This window comes from Chiloscyllium plagiosum, unplaced genomic scaffold, assembly GCF_037043375.1.
Source record: "Chiloscyllium plagiosum isolate Xiang-an unplaced genomic scaffold, Cpla_swu_hap1 HiC_scaffold_16, whole genome shotgun sequence".
In the NCBI taxonomy this organism is placed as follows: domain Eukaryota; kingdom Metazoa; phylum Chordata; class Chondrichthyes; order Orectolobiformes; family Hemiscylliidae; genus Chiloscyllium; species Chiloscyllium plagiosum.
Genome location: NW_028270154.1, coordinates 69,195,776 through 69,215,500, shown reverse-complemented (window position 1 = coordinate 69,215,500; position 19,725 = coordinate 69,195,776). Strand labels below are relative to the sequence as shown.

The 19,725-nt window shown below is 41.3% G+C and overlaps 1 long non-coding RNA gene across 2 annotated transcripts in view; it reads left to right on the top strand.

The window, feature by feature from the left end:
- Positions 1 to 1,458: 1,458 nt before the first annotated feature.
- Positions 1,459 to 19,725, top strand: part of LOC122556939 (uncharacterized) — an 89,530-nt gene continuing 71,263 nt past the window's right edge. The window contains exon 1 of one of the 2 annotated variants that reach the window (XR_015759674.1): positions 1,459 to 1,843. This is a non-coding gene — a long non-coding RNA (uncharacterized LOC122556939). Of the gene's footprint in view, positions 1,844 to 3,570; positions 3,609 to 19,725 lie in introns of those variants that run through there. The other variant, XR_006313716.2, reaches the window with a different exon arrangement.

Here is a 19,725-nt window from a genome sequence, read left to right as displayed (position 1 = left end):
CCATCAGATATTCTGGACTACAACTTGGGACATGAGTTTGTGGAATTATCATTAGCACTAAGATTAGCTGAGCTCTCTGGCTGAGACAGAAGGCATTGTGTAAGTGAGGACTGCAGATGCTGGAAACCAGAGTCCAGATTAGGGTGGTGCTGAGAAAGCACAGCAGGTCAGGCAGCAACCGAAGAGCAGGAAAATCAACGTTTTGGGCAAAAGCCTCCAGGGTAGAGAGATAAATGGGGTGGGGGGGGGGGGATGTGGATGTGGGGCTGGGAAGAAGGTAGCAAAGAGTACAATGGGTGGATGGAGGTGGGGATGAATGTAGTAGGGCAGAGGGGAGGGTGGAGCGGATAGGTGGGAAGGGAGATTGGCAGGTAGGACAGGTCATGAGGACGGTGCTGAATTGGAAGTTAGGAACTGGGGTAAGGTGGGGGGAGGGGAAATGAGGAAATTGGTGAAGTCTACATTGATGCCCTGGGGTTGATGTGTTCCGAGGCGGAAGATGAGGCATTCTTCCTCCAGCTGTCAGGTGGTGAGGGTGTTTCAGTGGAAGAGGCCCAGGACCTGCATGTCCTTGGCAGAGTGGGAGGGGGAATTGAAATATTGGGCCATGGGATAGTGGGGTTGATTGGTGCCAGAGATGTTCCCTAAAGCGCTCTGCGAGGAGGCGCCTGGTCTTCCCCAATGTAGAGGAGACTGCATCGGGAGCAACAAATACAATAAACGACATTGGTGGATGTGCAGGTGAAACTTTGATGGATGTGGAAGGCTCCTTTGGGGCCTTGGATGGAGATGAGGGAGGAGGTGTGGGTGCAGGTATGGCAATTCCTGCGGTGGCAGGACAAGGTGCCAGGATGAATGGGTGGGTTGTTGGGGTGTGTGGACCTGACCAGGCAGTCACCTTCTTTCCCCCCCCCCCCCCCCCCTCCCATTTATCTCTCCAGCCTGGAGTCTTCCTGCCTTTATTTCTGATGAAGGGCTTTTGCCCAAAACATCGATTTTTCTGCTCCTCGGATGCTGCCTGAACTGTTGTGCTTTTCCAGCACTACTCTAATCTAGGCATTATGTAAGCCTGGGGACAGTTATCTAGAAGAGTTTGTAAAGGAAAAGGAAGACACCCACAAATACTTCAGGTAAAGACAATGAACACATGCTTATAGAGCAAACAACTGAGATATTCTGGAGCCTACAAACATACAAAACCATTCAACTTTCAATCAGTTTGCATGGACGCAGAAATACCTAACATTCCACACCACTGTATTATATGCATACCTGATGAAGGAGCAACACTCCAAAAGCTAGTGCTTCCAAGTAAACCTGTTGGACTATAACCTGGTGTTATGTGATTTTTAATTGTTTGTCTTGAATCTGAAGGCCTTCACACGACTAGTAAAACTTTATCATATTGTACATCCATCCCAGAGAAATTCTGGATATTCAAAACTATCGGAAACCCATTCGTTTTAATCAGAGAATCATTTGCACCTTATCTAGTAATCAGAAGGCTCATTCAACCCCGAGAGGACGAACTCAGTAATCAAATCTGGATTTGGCAGGAGAGAGGAGGAACTGACAGTCGGTATAACTGGGTATAACTATGCCTAACGAAGATCGGTTCAGCGAGTGGTTCAGCCAGAGTCGAGAAAATCACCCACAGCCAGTCGCAGTGAATCATAGACTGTAACCATTACAAGGAAAGAAAGAGAGCAAATGATCTTCCCATAAATCTCCATGTACCGACAAGAAGTGGCTGAAGCAATCGGAGAGCCGAGATACTGACTGGGGCATCATCCAGGTTGACAGAGAAATCAGCACTCACGGTCCACAGCAGAGCCTGACTACGGTGAGTGACTATGAATGTATGCAAGTCGAAACCACGTTTCCACTTCCAAGGTTATCGAGATCCTCTGTCCCAGCTCTGTTAGATAAGGTAAGAAGGGTGTGCTTCAGGGCCAACAGTGCAGTGCACCCCCGGGGAAGGGAAGCAGGATTAGCATTCTTTTTCTCTGTCTCTCTCTCTCTCCCTCCCCTTTCCCCTGTCACCAAGTAATTAACAGCTCTCTGTAATTTTAAACCTGCAGTTGGGACTGCAAGGGTTAACTAGAGTGCTGGTTAGCTGTCAGATAAACCTCACATTGGGGTTTTTGAAATATTCTTTGTTTTCAGTTATTGTGCATATTTTCAATTTTGCTTGTTCTAATAAAACTGGAGTTTCCTTTGCCTCTGAAGTATCTGTCTTCTGTGTTTTTCACCACACCACATCTCATTACATAAGCCCAGTGTCAGAATGAGGGAGCTGGTGTACAATAAGCCAATCAGCACTTCCTACAGATGCTAAAGATAAAACACCATGTTTTCACATTGTTGTAATGGAAAAATGTTTTTCTACCAAAATCCTACTTGAAGTGGATTAGATGCTGTGATAATTGGCTGTGAGTAAAGAATATTCACAGAAGCCAATGGCTATCCTTCATGTTCCTGACAATTCTGAAAATATCTGTAAACAAAATAGAACAGAACTGAGGTAAATGAAGCACAATATTCAATTTCGATGCAAATTATTTACAAGTGAAGCAAAAGCCTAAACGGACTTCTTCTTTCAATCTCTTTTATTAATATTATTAATATTAAATATTTACTTATATTAATTTAAATTATTGTTACTATGAAGGCAGCAATGATGAAGTGAACTTGTTAACCGTTGTTCTGCTGGAATTATGCTTAACTATATGACTAGCAAGAAAATAGAAGAGTAACTGGAGGGGCCACACAATGGACTTGAATTCTATGGGTTTTAAACCTAATTAAAACTAATATAGACAATTCTGTGTTACAAGTTCTGTGCAACTTTCCAAGAGTGCAGTTGCCAACTGGGAAAGAGAGAACAGGCAATTGAGAAAGGAAGCTGTGTGCCAGTTTCTTGATTGGCAGCAGGTCTTTGCTATTATTAGTAAACTAAAGTGCTGGAACCTGTTTCCTGCACTAACTTATTAATACAACTGAATTTTTTTTTAAATTATCAAACACAAATTTTTGTGCCCAGTTTGTGGGAAAGTTTCCATCGATCACAAAAACTGGCCCATTAGAATGAAAGAAATGATCTTCGGTTTGTGTCTCTCTCACCAACTGACTTAGATATTGGGTTAAATCTACTTTTCTAATGTGTTGAGAAAAAGATTGTGCACATAGGCTGAGATCTTATATCATCCTGCCCATCACACTACAAATGCCGTCACTAATATCTTTGGCAGGACAATGGAACAAATGAATAAAAATCATGTTTACTACTGGTGTTTTTCCCACTTCCTGTTTCTGTGATGAATGCTAAGCTGTGGTAAAAGTGGTTGCAGTACTGGCCACTTATCTGCCAATGACATGATGTGTATATACATACCAACATATTCACCTCAGTTAAAATATGCCAGAGAAGCGCAAGCAACTTCAGGACCATTAATCTCTGCAGGTGTGAGTTTTGATTGAGCCAAACAGTTATTTCAAACGTCTAAAGTGCATTATGAATTCCATCACGTTCAGAGTACAACGAGACAGTGGAGATGAATGTCACAGATATTCAGCTCATGATAACTCACTCATTGGTTTACAGTCAGGTAAGTCACTGAATATTTATTGTATTCAATATCTTTCTTCCAACGTTTATTTATTATATTTTGCTGTATGAAATGGCATGTCTTACTTCATAATCATCACAAGGGTCTTGAATGAAACATTATTCAAAATGAAAAATATGTTTTCTGCAATGACAAAAGTAATGTTTATTTGAGTGTAGATACGTTTACAGTGAAATCCTATTAGATGCTTAGTGTTTTGAATAACTAAGCAAATTTTATGCATGAAGGTAATAAATGTTATATACATCTATGTCACACTTCTAAAGTAAAAGAGAAGAACGCTTATAATGAAATTTGAAATAAAAACATGACATTGTAAATAAACAATGAATCTGTCAGTGTCGGAAATGGGAAAGAACAACACCAGCAACGTGCTTTTAGTAAAATAACGTGAACAAATTTCCCAAAGTTCCTCAGAAGCATTAGCAAAGCAACATTTGACAATCAGTTATGTAAAGTGATGTTAAGGATAAAACATCATGGAATTATGTGCAAATCAACTAGCAAATACAGGAATGAAAAGATACGGCATGATTTGTAAACATCCAGACTTTCTGGCTGATTTCCAACACTTTGTCATTTGCATCACATACATTACATTTCGTTGTGAGATTCCCTGTTACATTTAAGAACTTGCTGAATTTGTGCATTAATTGTTCTTTAAATTCATCTTAATAAGTTACTGCTTAAAACTGGTCATGTTACTAAGTTACGAATATAATGATTGTTAATGCAAACTCTCTGGCCAACAGTAGGAACAAATTAAGCTATTGAGTCTAATTCCTACAATGTACTTAATGCTTAGAGATGTAAAACAAAAATCTAATTTTAGTTCTTTTATCTTTCGTTGTCCTTTTTTTCTCTTGATCCTGTCTTTATTTCCTTAATTTTTTTTCACTTTCTGTACCTAATTTGACTCTACTGCACCAATTTTAATGCATCGTTTTCATCATTAATCAATCTTTTTCTTTATCAATCTTTAATCTCTTAAGGAGATAACTGTCTACCCCATCCATTCACTAAATATCATTTTGCCATAACTCAATAGTTAATTTACATTTCCAGCAGCTTTCATCAAAAAGTTTCTTTAAGCTAAAATCTCACATGCAAGAAACTGCCAAAGTAATGGTATATGCCTTGCAATTTCTATATCCCATTAAGTTCAGTCCATTAAGGTCAGTGATCGAAAGCTTGGATAAATAGTTAGATTTTAAAAGTCGTCACGAAGGACAAAAGAGGAGAAATAAAAGCTGAGAGGTTTGAGAGATAATTTGCTAATTTGAGCCTAGGCATCTCTATGTCTGGCTGCCAATTCATGTTAGGCAATGAGAGTTTGGGATGTTTCAGAGAGAATAATTAGAGTAGTTCAGACAACTTGCATATTTACAGGGCTAAAGGAATTTACTGCAGTAGAGAGGCATGAGAGCATGGAAAGCCATGAAAGCAAGAATAAAAATTATAAATTTGGATAAATGAGACATACATCAATGAGCACATGGGGGTAATGATGACATAGAATTCGGTCCATGTCACAGCAGATGTGAGTAGCAGAAACTTAGGTGTGCTGCAGGTCATGGAGGCTAGAAGCTTAATGTCTGACTGGCAATGCTTTGGATTGTCAGGTCTAAAACTAATAGGGGTAGCAACTGTAAAATTGCATTGAGTGATTTACTTCCTCAAATATCTTGACAATGGAATTGTTGCTGTGTCTCACAGGATGCTGATAAAGCTGATGAGACAATCAATGCATACAGAAATCCAATCATAATCTGCAACTAGACGTAATACTGAATTACAAATGGGAACATAATATGCCACCAACACTGATGGTAATATTAAGAAGCTTAACTAGTGATGTGTAAAAGGGCTACTTGAGATGACTAAAAAAAAACCCATTGTGGAACTTGTTGAGCAGGAAACTTCCACCTAGCCCCATAACCGATCCCCACATTGGCTCTCCATACCTAGCAATTGCTAGCCAGTTTATGGTGAGTCAATTGACGTGTGTTCTATTGAAGCCTTTGAGAAAACTCACTTTGTGCAGGTTACAGTTGAATCCAACTTATCCTGATTAACTGGGAGGAATTGCTTATGAGCAAAGATTAAAATGGTTCGGAATCTATTCACTGGCGTTCAGAAGAATGAAATGTGATCTAATTGTGACATATAGCATTCTTTAAGGACATGTCAGGGTCAATGCTGGGGGGATGTTTCCCTCATGGGAGAGTCTAGGACCAGTGGGCATAGTTTCAGAATTAAGAGGTGCCAATTGAAGACTGAAATGAGGAGGAATTTCTTCTCTCAGAGGGTTGAGTCTTTAGTACTTCTTACCATAGAGAGCTAAGGGACAAAGACCTTGTATATATTTAAAGCTGAGATAGATAAATTCTTGTTCAGTAAGCAAATCAAAGGTTACAAAGAAAATGCAGGAAAGTGGATGTGAAGAGTAATAAGGTCAGCCACGATCCTGTTTGATGGTGGAGTAGACTTGAGGTATTGAATAGCCTACTCCTGTTCCTTTTTCTTATGGTCATATGGTCTATGCTTAGACCTCATGGCAGTAACATTAGGAAGATGGTGAGCATTTATCCTGCTCCTCATCTGTCCATTGAGTTTCTAAGCTGGTACCATTTTTTTCAGATATTACTTGAATGTGACTGGGTTCCCAACTGAAATCCTTTCCAAGTTGATTTGTATGCAAATTGGGATACAATGTTGATAGATGGAAATGTGTTGCTGGAAAAGCGCAGTAGGTCAGGCAGCATCTAGGGAACAGGAGAATCGACATTTCGGGCATTAGCCCTTCTTCAGGATTTCAGCCATTCCTGAAGAAGGGCTAATGCCCGAAACGTCGATTCTCCTGTTCCCTAGATGCTGCCTGACCTGCTGCGCTTTTCCAGCAACACATTTCCATCTCTGATCTCCAGCATCTGCAGACCTCACTTTCTCCCCATACAATGTTGATAAAAGAAAATAGCTATTCGTAAGTTCAGGAAATGCTCACATGTTGTTTTTATATTCCTGTATAAATTATATTCCTATAGGAGATTGTGTCCTTCAGTTCAAATGTTCGTAAAGTCAAATGTTCATAAATCAGGGACCTCTGTACCTGCTAAGCAGCAGCCCAGTTAGAAATAACATAGATGTGGAATTAGTAAATGCAACTCTTGGCTAAATAATTATGTATGTCGAAGATTTCAAAGATGAGAAAATTAAAAGAATTGACACATGATTCTTAGGCTTCCATTTGCAGAACAAAGTTACCTCTAACAGATAGCAAGTGTTAAAGTTCAGTCAGAAAGTTAGCAAAAAACTCTGTTAGGCTCTTCAATGATAATGTGTAGCAACCTATTAGCCCCAGTGAACTTCTGCAGGATATGGTATTGAGTAGCCACTGTCAAGAATTCGGGCAAAAGAAAAATAAACAAATGTGCTTTGAATGCCTGAACCACTGTACCCCTTCCAGCAAAATGAAACCAAGCAAAACTATTAAATGGTGGCGTTGGCGCACTGCTGTGTTTGTTCTGTCTTGACATCTTTGGCAAAATTCCCAACATATCAGTGTTTAAATTATGATATTTGCATTTAATAAATGATGACAATATCTACAATTCAAAGAAATGCTTTTGAACAGTCCACTTAATTACTGGTGTAGGGATTATTTTAGAATTCTTTTCATTCAAACCAATTTGCATTGTAATTTTCAGAATGGTGCTCTCCACATGCCAGAAATTATAGCATTTATTATGCTAATTTCAAGGAGTTTCTGACTAATCAGATGTGGTAACAAGTAGCATGTTTTAAGAATGCTCTATGCATTGAAAATTCATATTTCTTTTGCTGGAAAGTTTTTGTCATCTGCTTTTTAATATTAAATAATGCTAATATGGCCACAATCCAACAGATGAATCTTGTTGAATGGCATTTAACCTGGTGTCACCTGGTGCAGATCAGCAGCTGGGAATTCTTAGACAAGTAAGTCACTATCTGGCTCAACAAAAAGTCTGCATCCTCTACAAGGTACAGAGCAGAAGTGCAATGGAATACTATAGTACAAAACGTGGAGTCTGACCGTGTAATATTCTCATGAGATACCATGGAAGAACTGAAAAGCTTCCATTTCTGACAGATCCCATTTTTACATATAGCAGAATGGGGACAGGGCAAATATCACACAGGATGGAAACTTGAACTCAGCAGGGCCATTAAACCTATCTCCAGCATGCCAAGTTTCATGTTTCACTTCGAGATGGTAACTCACTTGTACACAAAACCTTCCAAGGGAGAGGATTTGCTATTAGTATATGCCAATTGCTCAAATGAAGCAATACTTCAGTGCAGTCTTATGCTTTCTACCAATGGAAAATAGTTTATTCAGAGTATATTTTTTGAGAAATTTAGTTAATGAATTTTAGAGCTTTACTGAATCACCTCAGGACAAATGGGATGTAGCTGAGTTACATCTTAGATATGGAAAATAATGTCCAACATAAACAGCAGCTCCAACAGCAGCAGAGAGAGTCAGTTAAGAGACTTATAGTTTGTCAGTAGAAGGGGAGCAGTAGACGGGTAAGCACAGGAGGTGACAGAGTCTGTAAAGAGTCTGGGAATCTTTGACATATCACAAGAACAGTGCTCCAGGATGTCATGATAGATAATGACAGGTATCTATATCCTCCTCGAGGATGATTTGCTGCCTGCTGGACCCATTGGCAATGCACTACCAACAGCTAGCAAAGTGACAACTGCTCTTAACTTTTTAATTTGTTTGATTCCAACATACTAGTAGTATATTTTGTCACAAAAGCAGTTTGGTTCTATACAGTTACGTATCAAGTAAATAAATAAAATATTGGACTTTGACTCTATCCAATATTTCGCTAAAATCATTCCTATGCCTTCACTTCTCACCTTCAAACAACCACCAAACATGAAACAGACCATTGCTCGCAGTAAAATACCCAGTCTTCAGGACAATATCGACCACAACGTGCCACGGCAATCTCTGTAAGACATGTCAGATCAGTGACGTGGATACTACCATCATGATGGGAATACCACCCACTACATACACGGCAGATAATCATGTGACTCAGCCAATGGTATCTACCTCATATGCTGCAAGTAAGGATGCCTCAAGGCATGGTATGTTGGCAAGACCATGCAGATGCTCAGACAATGGATGAATGGACACTGCGCAACAATTGTTCTCTCCCAGTCGTGGAACACTTCAGTGGTCAAAGACATTCAGCCCCTGATTTTCGGGTAAGCATTCTCCAAGGTGGCCTTTGAGGTACACAGCAATGCAAAATCACCAAGCAGAAACTGATTGCTAAGTTCCATACCCATGGAGATGGTTTCAACTGTGATCTTGGGTTTATGTTGCGCTACATGTGACCCCACCCACACTGTTCTTTAAAATCTTCTTTAGTCTTGTTTTGACACCATCATCTTGATACCTTTTTGTGATTTCTCTATCTTAATTAGTTTGTACAGTTTGGGATTACTTGTTACTTTGGTTAGACCCTCGGCATGTGAGTTTTATGGTGTAGGTTTGCTCGCTGAGCTGTAGGTTTGATATCCAGACGTTTCATTACCTGGCTAGGTAACATCATCAGTGGCGACCTCCAAGTGAAGTGAAGCTGTTGTCTCCTGCTTTCTATTTATATCTTTCTCCTGGATGGGGTTCCTGGGGTTTGTGGTGATGTCATTTCCTGTTCGTTTTCTGAGGGGTTGATAGATGGCATCTCGATCTATGTGCTTGTTTATGGTGTTATGGTTGGAGTTCCAGGCCTCTAGGAATTCTCTGGCATGTCTTTGCTTAGCCTGTCCCAGGATAGATGTGTTGTCCCAGTCGAAATGGTGTTTTTTTTCATCCGTGTGTAGGGCTATGAGGGAAAGGGAGTCGTGTCTTTTTGTGGCTAGCTGGTGTTCATGTATCCTGGTGGCTAACTTTCTTCCTCTTTGTCCTACGTAGTATTTGTGGCAGTCCTTGCATGGAATTTTATAGATCACTTGGAGGTTGCCACTGATGATGTTACCTAGCCAGGTAATGAAACGTCTGGATATCAAACCTACAGCTCAGTGAGCAAACCTACACCCTAAACCTCAACCTGAGCTACAAACCTTCACAAACCTTGCGATGTGAGTTTTATACCTAACATGTTATTCCAGTCATTTGGTTTGATTCTATCACTACCAAATTTTAAATTATTTGTAATTATCTCACGTCAATTAATGGGATTATTCCCTTTACTTGCTACTTAGCTGTTGATAGTTTATTCATACCACTTGACACTCTTGATCACCTGCAGAGAACTACTATTCAGTCTATGGACACTCAACTCAGATCATTTGCATGATTTTTTGATCTCTTTGAATAAAACATTTGTGCCCGGGTGCTCTCTTCACTTCATCGGATGAAGAGGCAGTGCTATGAAAGCTTGTGATTTCAAAAAAACCTGTGGAACTGTAATCTGGTGTCATGTGATTTTGACCTTGTCCACCCCAGTCCAACACCAGCACCTCCACAGCATGCTAATATTTAGATAAAGTTAAGGCACTAGGAGGGTCCGGAAATTGAATGGACACCCATTTATCTTTAGTTGGAATACTTCACGCAGTGCACCTTGGCGGCAGCTGCCCCAAGCTTTAGCACATCCCTCAGTTTGTAGTCCTGGACCTTGTAATGTGCCAGTCTGCAAAGCTCAGTCAGGGTCAATACTTTGTTCTGGAGGACCAACAAGTTTCTGGAAGACACAAGAGGGTCTTTTACTGAGTTGATCATTGTTCAGGCACAGTTCAAGTTTGTCTCGGTGTGCATCCTGGAGATCAGACCATACAGCATAGAGTCACACGTCTTGGAGTTGCTCAGGACGAACCTCAACACAAACCATCGCAACTTCCTCCAGACTTCCATTGCAAAGGCATATTCCAGAAGGAGATGTGTGACAGTCTCAACCACTGCCTCTGCAGCCACTTTGAGTGGTGGCTCAGACCGACTGAGTGTACATAAAGCATCTCACAGGTGCCCTTCTCATCATCAGCCAAGCAATGTCTTGGTGTTTGTTAGAAAGTTCTAGTGATGAAGCATTCTGCCAAATGACTTTGACAGTCTGCTCAGGGAACCAAATGACAGGATCCTTTTCCCTTTTCCCTCAGTGTCTTAAGGATGCTGTGTACTGACCACTGGATGGACTCATGGTCAAAGGTGGCTTTCTTTGTATGTTTCTCAATGAAGGACAGATGATACAGAATGGTCCAACTACTTGACGTATTCCGCAGCAGCAAGGCCAATCCCATCCTTCGCAACAATTTTTTTTTTAATTGCAAAAATGTACTTTATCCATAGAAAGAAATCTTTGGTATATATACAATTCATGGAGGCATTCAGATCTATATTCAATTTACTTACAGGGATAAAAAATATTTTTTGATGTTCTCTGTACTCTATATTTAGTCAATATCTTGGCATTTAGCTGAGGTGTCAGAGGGGCCCAATTTCTGAATTAACCCCCATTATTCTCCAGCAAAAAGACCTTAAACTCTGGTCTTTCCCCATGACGCCTTGGTGGCAACTGTCCCAAACTTTCGGAAAGCCAACGTGGAAGATATAACGCAATACACATTAATTTCTGGCAATTTTAACATCCATTTTAAAGTTTATAAGGTTACCAATGTCCATTCACCAATAGCCCTGTCACTGGAAGGACTTTCGGCATCCCCATGATGTGGGCTAACTGTGGGTCCCCTGCAGGGCTGAGTTAGCTGTCCAGTTACTCTCTGGGGACATTATCCATTCTGGTGTTGTCGGGATGAGAACAAGGTCAACAAAGTCCAGTTGTAAGTCTAATAGATGGACTGTCAGAGGATCGCAGCTCTCAGTTGCCTGGCGCTGTGGTGAAGTGGACACCTCAGTAATTTGATCCAAGCAGTGAACCGTCCACTATTGGATACTCTTCCTTCTGTTTATCGCTGGGTGTTGGGTTATTCCGCGATCCGCTGTCCAATCCTGGTCCCTAAGCTGAATTCTTCCAGAATTTTTATTTATTTCAAAAATATACTTTGTTCATAAAAAATCTCTTTGGGTACATAGATTGTCACAAATGCATTTTGATTCTGTATAATAGAGTATCAGAGAAACAGACAAATATTGCAGCTTGACTCTAACCCAACAAACCGATGGCATCTCTTAAACATACAAGATGATATTAACATACATTTAAGGCACTACAAAGGTATAATAACTGAATGGATCCCTTATTAATTTTGGCAGGAAGACCTCAGACAATAGTCTTGCCCCACTGCACCTTGGTGGCAACTGCCTCAGGCTTTAGTGCATCCCTCAGCACATAGTCCCGGACACTGGAGTAAGCCAGTCTACAACACTCAGTCATAGTAAACTCTTTGTTCTGGATGAGCAACAAGTTTCAGGCAAGTATATTTCACTGAATTGATAGTCTTCCAGGCATGGTCGATATCATCTTGGTGTGAGTCCTGGGGAAGAGACCATAGATCAAAGTCTGCTTGGGACACACCTTGACAAAAGCCACAACAACTTTATCCAGACTTCATTAGCAAAGACACATTCCAGCAGGGTATATGTGAGACTCTTACCTCCTCCAACCTACATAGCTGCTTTAAGAGCAGGGTGCGGTGGTGCAGAATGACCAGGTGTTCGTGAAGGTTTTCACAGGTAGTACCCTTCTCTCTACCAGCCAAATAATGTCTTGGCGCTTGTTGGAAAGATCTGTTGATGAAGCATTTTGCCAAAAGACTTTGACAGTCTGCTCAGGAAGCTTCCAGAATGTTGTCCGGTGAAGTCTCTCTGCCATTGTCTAGTGGAGACTTGCCCTCCTGTTTTTCACTAGGGTGACTCTTTTGCAATCCACTGTTCAGTTGTGGTGGATGAGCCAACTTCTCCCAGAATGCTCCTCAGTGAAATCTCACTGCTGCACTGATGCTCTTCCTCCTGTTCATCAGTGTGAGGGGGGAATGTTCTTCTGTGATCCACTATCAGTCATGCTGACGAAGCCATTTTCTCTCAGAATATTTTTATTGCAAAAATATATTTTATTCATAGAAAGAAATCTATACACAGTTAACAACGTTGTTCTGGTCCACATCGTCTTTAGTTATAGAGCAGAAGACAAACATTGGGGTTCAACTTTCTTTCTATTTACAATTAAATTCTTGGGTTTTAGTTGAGGCAACAGGGAGGGTCCAGTTAATGAATGGACCCCCATATGCCTTGACATGTACAGTGGTCTTTCCCCACTGCACCTTGGCGGCAGCTGCCTCAAACTTTAGTGCGTCCCTCAGCATGTAGTCCTAGACCTTGGAATATGCCAGTCTGCTATACTCAGTCAAGGTCAACTCTTTCAACTAGAAGACCAAGAAATTTCAGGCAGACCACAGAGCATCTTTTACTGAGTTGATAGTTCTCCAGACATAGGTAATGTTTGTCTCAGCGTGTCTACCAGGCAGCAGAGCATGGAGCATAGAGTCCCACATCACAGTGCTCTTGGGATGACCTTTGCCACAAACTATTGCATCTTTTCTAGACTTCCTTTGCAAAGTACCATTCCAGAGATGTTTGACAGTCTCAACACCCCCCACAGCTGCTTTGAAGGTGCAGAATGACCGGGTGTACATAAAGGATTTCACAATTGGTGCCTTCTCACCACCAGCCAAGTGATGTCTTGGTGCTTGTTGGAAAGTTCTGGTGATGAGGCATTCTGCCAACTGACTTTGACGGTCTGTTCAGGGAAACATATAACAGGATTCACCCTCTCCTTTTACCTCAGAGTTTCAAGGACACTATGTGCTGATGGATAGGTGGTCAAAGGTGTTTTTCCTTTGTAAACTTCTCTACCAAGGATAGGAGATACAGAACAGTCCAATTTCTTGGAATGTTTCACAACAAGAAGCCAGTCTCATCCTTTGCAAAAACGAAGACAAGTAGCACTTCAGTACTTAGTGAGACTTGGTATTTGCATACTGAGGGTTTATGCACAGGGAGCCTCCTGTAATGCTCGTCTTGTTTAGCACTTGGGGGGGGGGGATAGAATTCTTTCATGATCTGCTGTTCAGTCATGGTGACTAAGCCAACTTCTCACAGAATGGTCCTCAGTGAAGTTTCTCTGCCACTCTCTATTGGAGCCAAGGCCACCTTGCACATTGAACAAAAAGCAATTCCACGATTCTGCAAGTCCCACCCAGTGCCTTTAGCCTTAAGGGCAAATATGGAGGTAGAAATCAGGAAGCTATGAGTGAATAAATCATCAAACTAGTCCAGTTTGCAGAAATGGAAGCACCGCTCTGACCAATTGTGAAGCCCGATGGGATCGGTTTGCCTTTGTAGGGAATTGCAACAAATGGTAAACAACATTTTTCAGCTGGGTAAATACCCAGTTCCTTGCATAGAGGATGTATACGCGAAGTTGGCAGCAGTCTGTCCTTCACAAAGGTAGACATGAGCATTATATACTTGCAATGGTGGTTAGAGGAGGATTCCCAGATGTATGGTACAATTAATATCCATAAGGGTTTGTACCGACATACGAGACTGCCATTTGGGGTATTGTCAATCTGTTTTTCAGTAGACAATGAAGAATATTTTACAAGGTCTACCCCACATCGTCATTTATTTAGATGATGTGTGAATGTGGGAATGAGCAATAAGGAACACTTAGACAACTTGGACATAGACCTTTGACATTTTTCCCAGGTGGTTGTGCACATTTGATAGAAGAAAATATGTGTTCCAGGACATTAAGTGATCAACTTGGTCAATTATTATGGAAAGATCGTGAGTAAGTTCAGAAAAGGAAATAGGAATAATCCAGGAAATTATAGCTGAGTGGGTCTCACATCGTGGCAGGGAAGGTATTGCAGAGAATTCTTAGGAATAGGAGTAATGCACATTTGGAAAAAACATGGACTAATTAGAAACAGTCAGCATGGCTTTGTGGGGATCAGATTATGTCTTACTAAATTGCTTGAATTTTTTGAGGTGGTGAGAATAGTGATCAATGAGAATAGAGCAGTGGATGATGTCTACGTGGATTTTAATAAGGCTTTCGACATGGTCCATCATGGCAGGATCATCCAGAAGATTAAGATGCATGAGATCCATGGTGAGTTGTCCACATGGATTCAGAATTGGCTACCTGACGAAGAAGCAGCACTCAGAAAGCTAGCACTTCCAAATAGACCTGTTGGACTATAACCTGGTGTTATGTGATTTTTAACTTTGCCCGTGTAAGGTGGAAGGTAGTGCTAGAAGGGTGTTTTCCTGGCTGGAGATCCATGAAGGATGTTCTGCAGTGATCTGTACTGGGCCTTCTGCTGTTTGTGATATATAAATGACTTGGATGAAAATGTAGAAGGGTGGGTTAGTAAGTTTGAGAATAATACAAATATTTGTGGAGTTGTGGATAGTGTAGAAGGTTGTCAAAGGATACAGCAGGATATAGATCAATTGCAGATATAGGCAGAGAAAAAACAGATGGCATTTAATCCAGGTAAGTGTGAGTTGCTGCAATTTGAGCAATCAAATGTTAAGGAAAAGTACACAATTCCTGGTAGGACCCTTAGCAGCATTAATCTACAGAGGAATCTTGGAGCTCAAGTCCATAGCTCCCTCAAAGCGGCCACTCAAGTAGATAGGATGGTAAAGAAGGTGTATGGCATGCTTGCCTTTGTTGGTCGGGGAATACAACAGTCAGAATGTCACATTGCAGCATTATAAGACTTTGGTTAGGCCACACTTAGAGTGGCCTAGAGATTCCTGAAGAAGGGCTAATGCCCGAAACGTCGATTCTCCTGTTCCCTAGATGCTGCCTGACCTGCTGCGCTTTTCCAGCAACACATTTCCATCTCTGATCTCCAGCATCTGCGGACCTCACTTTCTCCACACTTAGAGTAGTGTGTTCAATTCTGTTTTTCACATTACAGGGAGGATGTAAAGGCTTTAGTGAGGGTACAGAAGAGATTAACCACAATGCTGTCTGGATTAGAGTGTATAAGGAGAGGCTAGAAAAATTGTGGTTGTTTTCTCTGGAGCAGTGGAAGCTGAGGGGAGATTTGATAGAAGTCTATAAAATTGTGAGCTGCATAGACAGGGTTGACAGTCAGAATTTGTTTTTCCCCGAGTTGAAGTGTCTAATACTAAGGGGCATGCCTTTAAAGTGAGAGGGAGATAATTCAAAGGAGATGTCAGGGTCAAGTTTTTTTACACCGAGAGTGGTAGAGGTCTGGATCATGCTGCCATGTGTGGTGGTCGAGACAGATGTGATGGGGTATTTAAGGGACTTTTAGATAAGCACATAAATATGCAAGGAATGGAGGGAGATGGACCAAGGCCAGGCAGAATGGATAAGTTTAATTTGTTGTCATGTCTGCCACAACATTGTGGGCTGAAGGACCCACTCTTGTGCTGTACTGTTCTATATTCTATGTTCTATGCTTTATGATCTAACCTGCCCTTCAGTCTGGGACCATTGAAACAACTCCTTAAAAATTGTCAACCTTGGAAATGGTTGCATGGCCAAGCCTTGGCTTTCAGGGAAGTGAAAAAACAGTTATCATTGTATAAGGTATTGGCACTGTACAATCCCAAGTGAGATCTGGTATTGACATGCAATGTCTCATTGTATAGCATCAAAATAGTACTAGCGCATGGGCAGCCCAATGGAGAAAAAACCGATAGCGTATGCATCGAGGACTTTAACTAACGATGATTGTAAATACGCGCAGATAGAGAAGAAAGGTTTGGTAGTCATATTTGGAGTCAGAAAGTTCCACCAATACCTTTACAGAAATAAATTTCTAATAATAACACATCACATACATGTGCTAGGTCTACTTGAAGAGAACAAGGCAGTGCCGCTCATAGCTTCAGGCTGAATTCAGCAGTGGGCTTTAATACTAAGTGTGTATAATAACAAGTTAGAACACATCCAGGAGGCCAAATTACAAATGCAGATGCATTGAGCCATCTTCCACTGGCAGATACACCACCACCTTTGAAAGACTCCGTAATGGTAGTACACTTTATGCTCACACTTCAAGTCAGAGCTGACAATATCAGAATTTGTATGAGAAAGATCAGGTCCTGGGAAAATTGAAACAGCTGGTGATGATATGGGAAACTAAAAGCCTGTCACAAAAAGAACTAACCATTTTATCGCTAGAGAGACTAGATCACAATTGAGGATGGCATATTATATGGGGCAAGAGTGATTGTCCCAAGCAAAGGTCATCACCAGACACTGGCTGAACTTCACCAGAGTCATCCAGGGGATTATAAAATGAAGATGTTAGCGAGAAGTTATATCTGGTGGCCAGGATTGGATGTAGACATAACCACGTATAAGGGGCAGTGCCCAGAGTGCCAACAAGGATAAAAATTACCGCCAACTGCTCCCCCACATTCATGGGAATGGCTGGATTTGATAATACTTTGGCTATGCAGGTCTTTGCATGGGCTAAATGATCTTAACAATTGTGGATGTCCACTCAAGTGACGAGATGAGCAGAGGCATACATTTGTCAAACAAGGAGATAATGATACTGATAGAAAACTCCACAATTATTTTGCAATACGCAGACTCCCAGAAGTATTGGTCACATATAATGGGTCAATGGGGCAGTGAATTTGTGTATTCCTTAAATTCAAATAGTATTCAATAAAAAAGGACAGTTCCACACCATCCATTATCCAGTAGTCTGGCAGAAAGAGCAGTCTGAATTTTGAAGGCTTAAAGGAGCAGCGAACAGCTTCACTTGATACCAACTGCCCTGGTTCCTATTTGTTTATGCAACTACAGGGACAGCTAGAGCAGAGTTGTTAATGGAGAGAAGACTCTGTACCAGGTTAAATCTGATCTTCCCTGACCTGGGGGAATAAGTGAAATGCCAATCTGGACACAAGACTCCATGAAGCAAGAGAACAGTTCACTTCAGGGGATAATGTTTGGTGTAGGAATCATGGGAATCAGCCTGCAGGAAGAAGAGGCATAGTCAATGCAAGGTCAGGTTGACTGATGTATGAAATTTGGGTAGGTGCTACCGAGCACATTCGGCATATGAAAGCTACAAACTCACAAATGTGCATGAGCAAAATATGCCTGGCTGCTTTCTTACTGTTCCAGAAACCATGGGTTCTCCCTCTCTGTCAAGTGTTGAAGATACCTTGGAATCAGAGATGGACATGATGGATGTCACCGCCATATCGCCTTTGCTGCCTGAAGATGAGAAAAAATTTCTTCCGAGATGCTCTAGGTGCAAGAGACAAGCAACTGCCCATTACACATTGCCTTTATCATTGGCAGAATTGCAGGAACCTGACCCGGTACTAAAAGACCCTCGGAGTAACTGCAAAACAAAGAGCTAGCCTATGTCCTTGAACTCAGAGAGAGAAGGATGTAGTGATTATAATGAGGTCAGAGCTGAAAATGTGTCGCTGGAAAAGCGCAGCATGAGCCCTTTCCTCATTCCTGAAGAAGGGGTCTTGCCCGAAACATCGATTCTCCTGTTCCTTGGATGCTGCCTGACCTGCTGCGCTTTTCCAGCAACACATTTTCAGCTTTGATCTCCAGCATCTGCAGTCCTCACTTTCTCCTATTATAATGAGGTCAGCCAGGTAGAAGTTGGAGAATGAGCTCCTTGGTTAGGTCTGGTCCAATCAGGGACCCTAGCTGACAGATAAGAATAGCAGTGTCAGATATCCTGAGTTGAGAGTGTGGTGCTGGAAAAGCACAGTAAGTCAGTCAGCACCCAAGGAGCAGGAGAGTCGGCATTTTGGGTAAAAGCTTTTCATCAGGATTCCTCTAAAGCTTCCTACCTACTGCATGCTCCTCTGTGAGTCCAACTGCTGCTCCAAGAGGAGCTGGTGGTAGTCAAAATTCCTGCAGACAAAGCTGTCAGATTGACTTCGACCTGATCTCTTCTGCAGGAGCTTACCACTTCACTAATTGCCATTACTATCCCTATAGTAATTATTGGATTAAAAGAAAAGGAAAGACCATATCTTGCTTTACCTTCATGCTGCTTGCCCTTCTCCATGAAGCCTAACACTCACTTTGACCTCAATAATAACACTTCAACCTCACGGGTCCTGCATAGAATGGTATGTCCCAAAATAGCCCTATACTTGGTTCCTCTTCCTCCTGTTGAGCACTGGGTCCTCCACAATCCCTTTCTTGGTTGTAGTGAGCAAGCAGACTTTTCCCAGAATCCTCTTCAGCCATGTCTCACTGCTGCACTTTCTTTTTGGTTTCTCTGGATTGACCTGACAGATTGACCATAGTTACCTAACCAGGCAACCATGGATGAAAATGACCAGAGTCCTGACCAATACTTACAAATTTCCCCAACCATGTCCCCAACTATCCACCAAGCTGACTGCTATGGAGCGAAAGGAATGACCATGAGATAGCTAGAGGGACAGAGCCACTGTTTGAGGTCCCTTCAACCAAATCCTTGACTGTGGCAAATTTTTAAGTTATTTCCATCATTCGTTCATGAAATAAGGCAAATGTATCTTTTCTAGATTATTTCCATCTTTCTTGTCAACTACTCATTCAACCCTTCTCCCATTTACTCATTAAACATTTCCCATGGTGTTTCGCTGCCCATGGGAATAGCTGAGTTCCAATTTAATATAATTAAGTGGATTAAATCTAATTAAAATACCAAACACAAACAATGCCATTTCATTCATATACAAATACTACACAAAAAATATTAATAAAAGAAAAGAAAGAACAGGAGTGTCAAGAGGCTCTGTTCACTCTGAGAGCTGCCTCTGAGAAAGCTGGATCAGTGTTAAGGACTCCTCTTTTGTAAGCAATGGGTGATGGGATACTGGCATCTGTGGAGTTATATAAAAAAAGGTAGTGTGAGGGTAAAAAGGAAAAAAAAAATGAGTGAAAAAAAAATATAAATACTACACAGTGATTTCAATGTACAGAACAACCTCGATTATTCAAACAAGATGGGTGGGGAGTATTTTGTTGGGATAACTGATTGTTCGGACAACTGATCGGAAGTCATACTGAACATGCGAACTGTACTTTCTGTCCACTCAGGA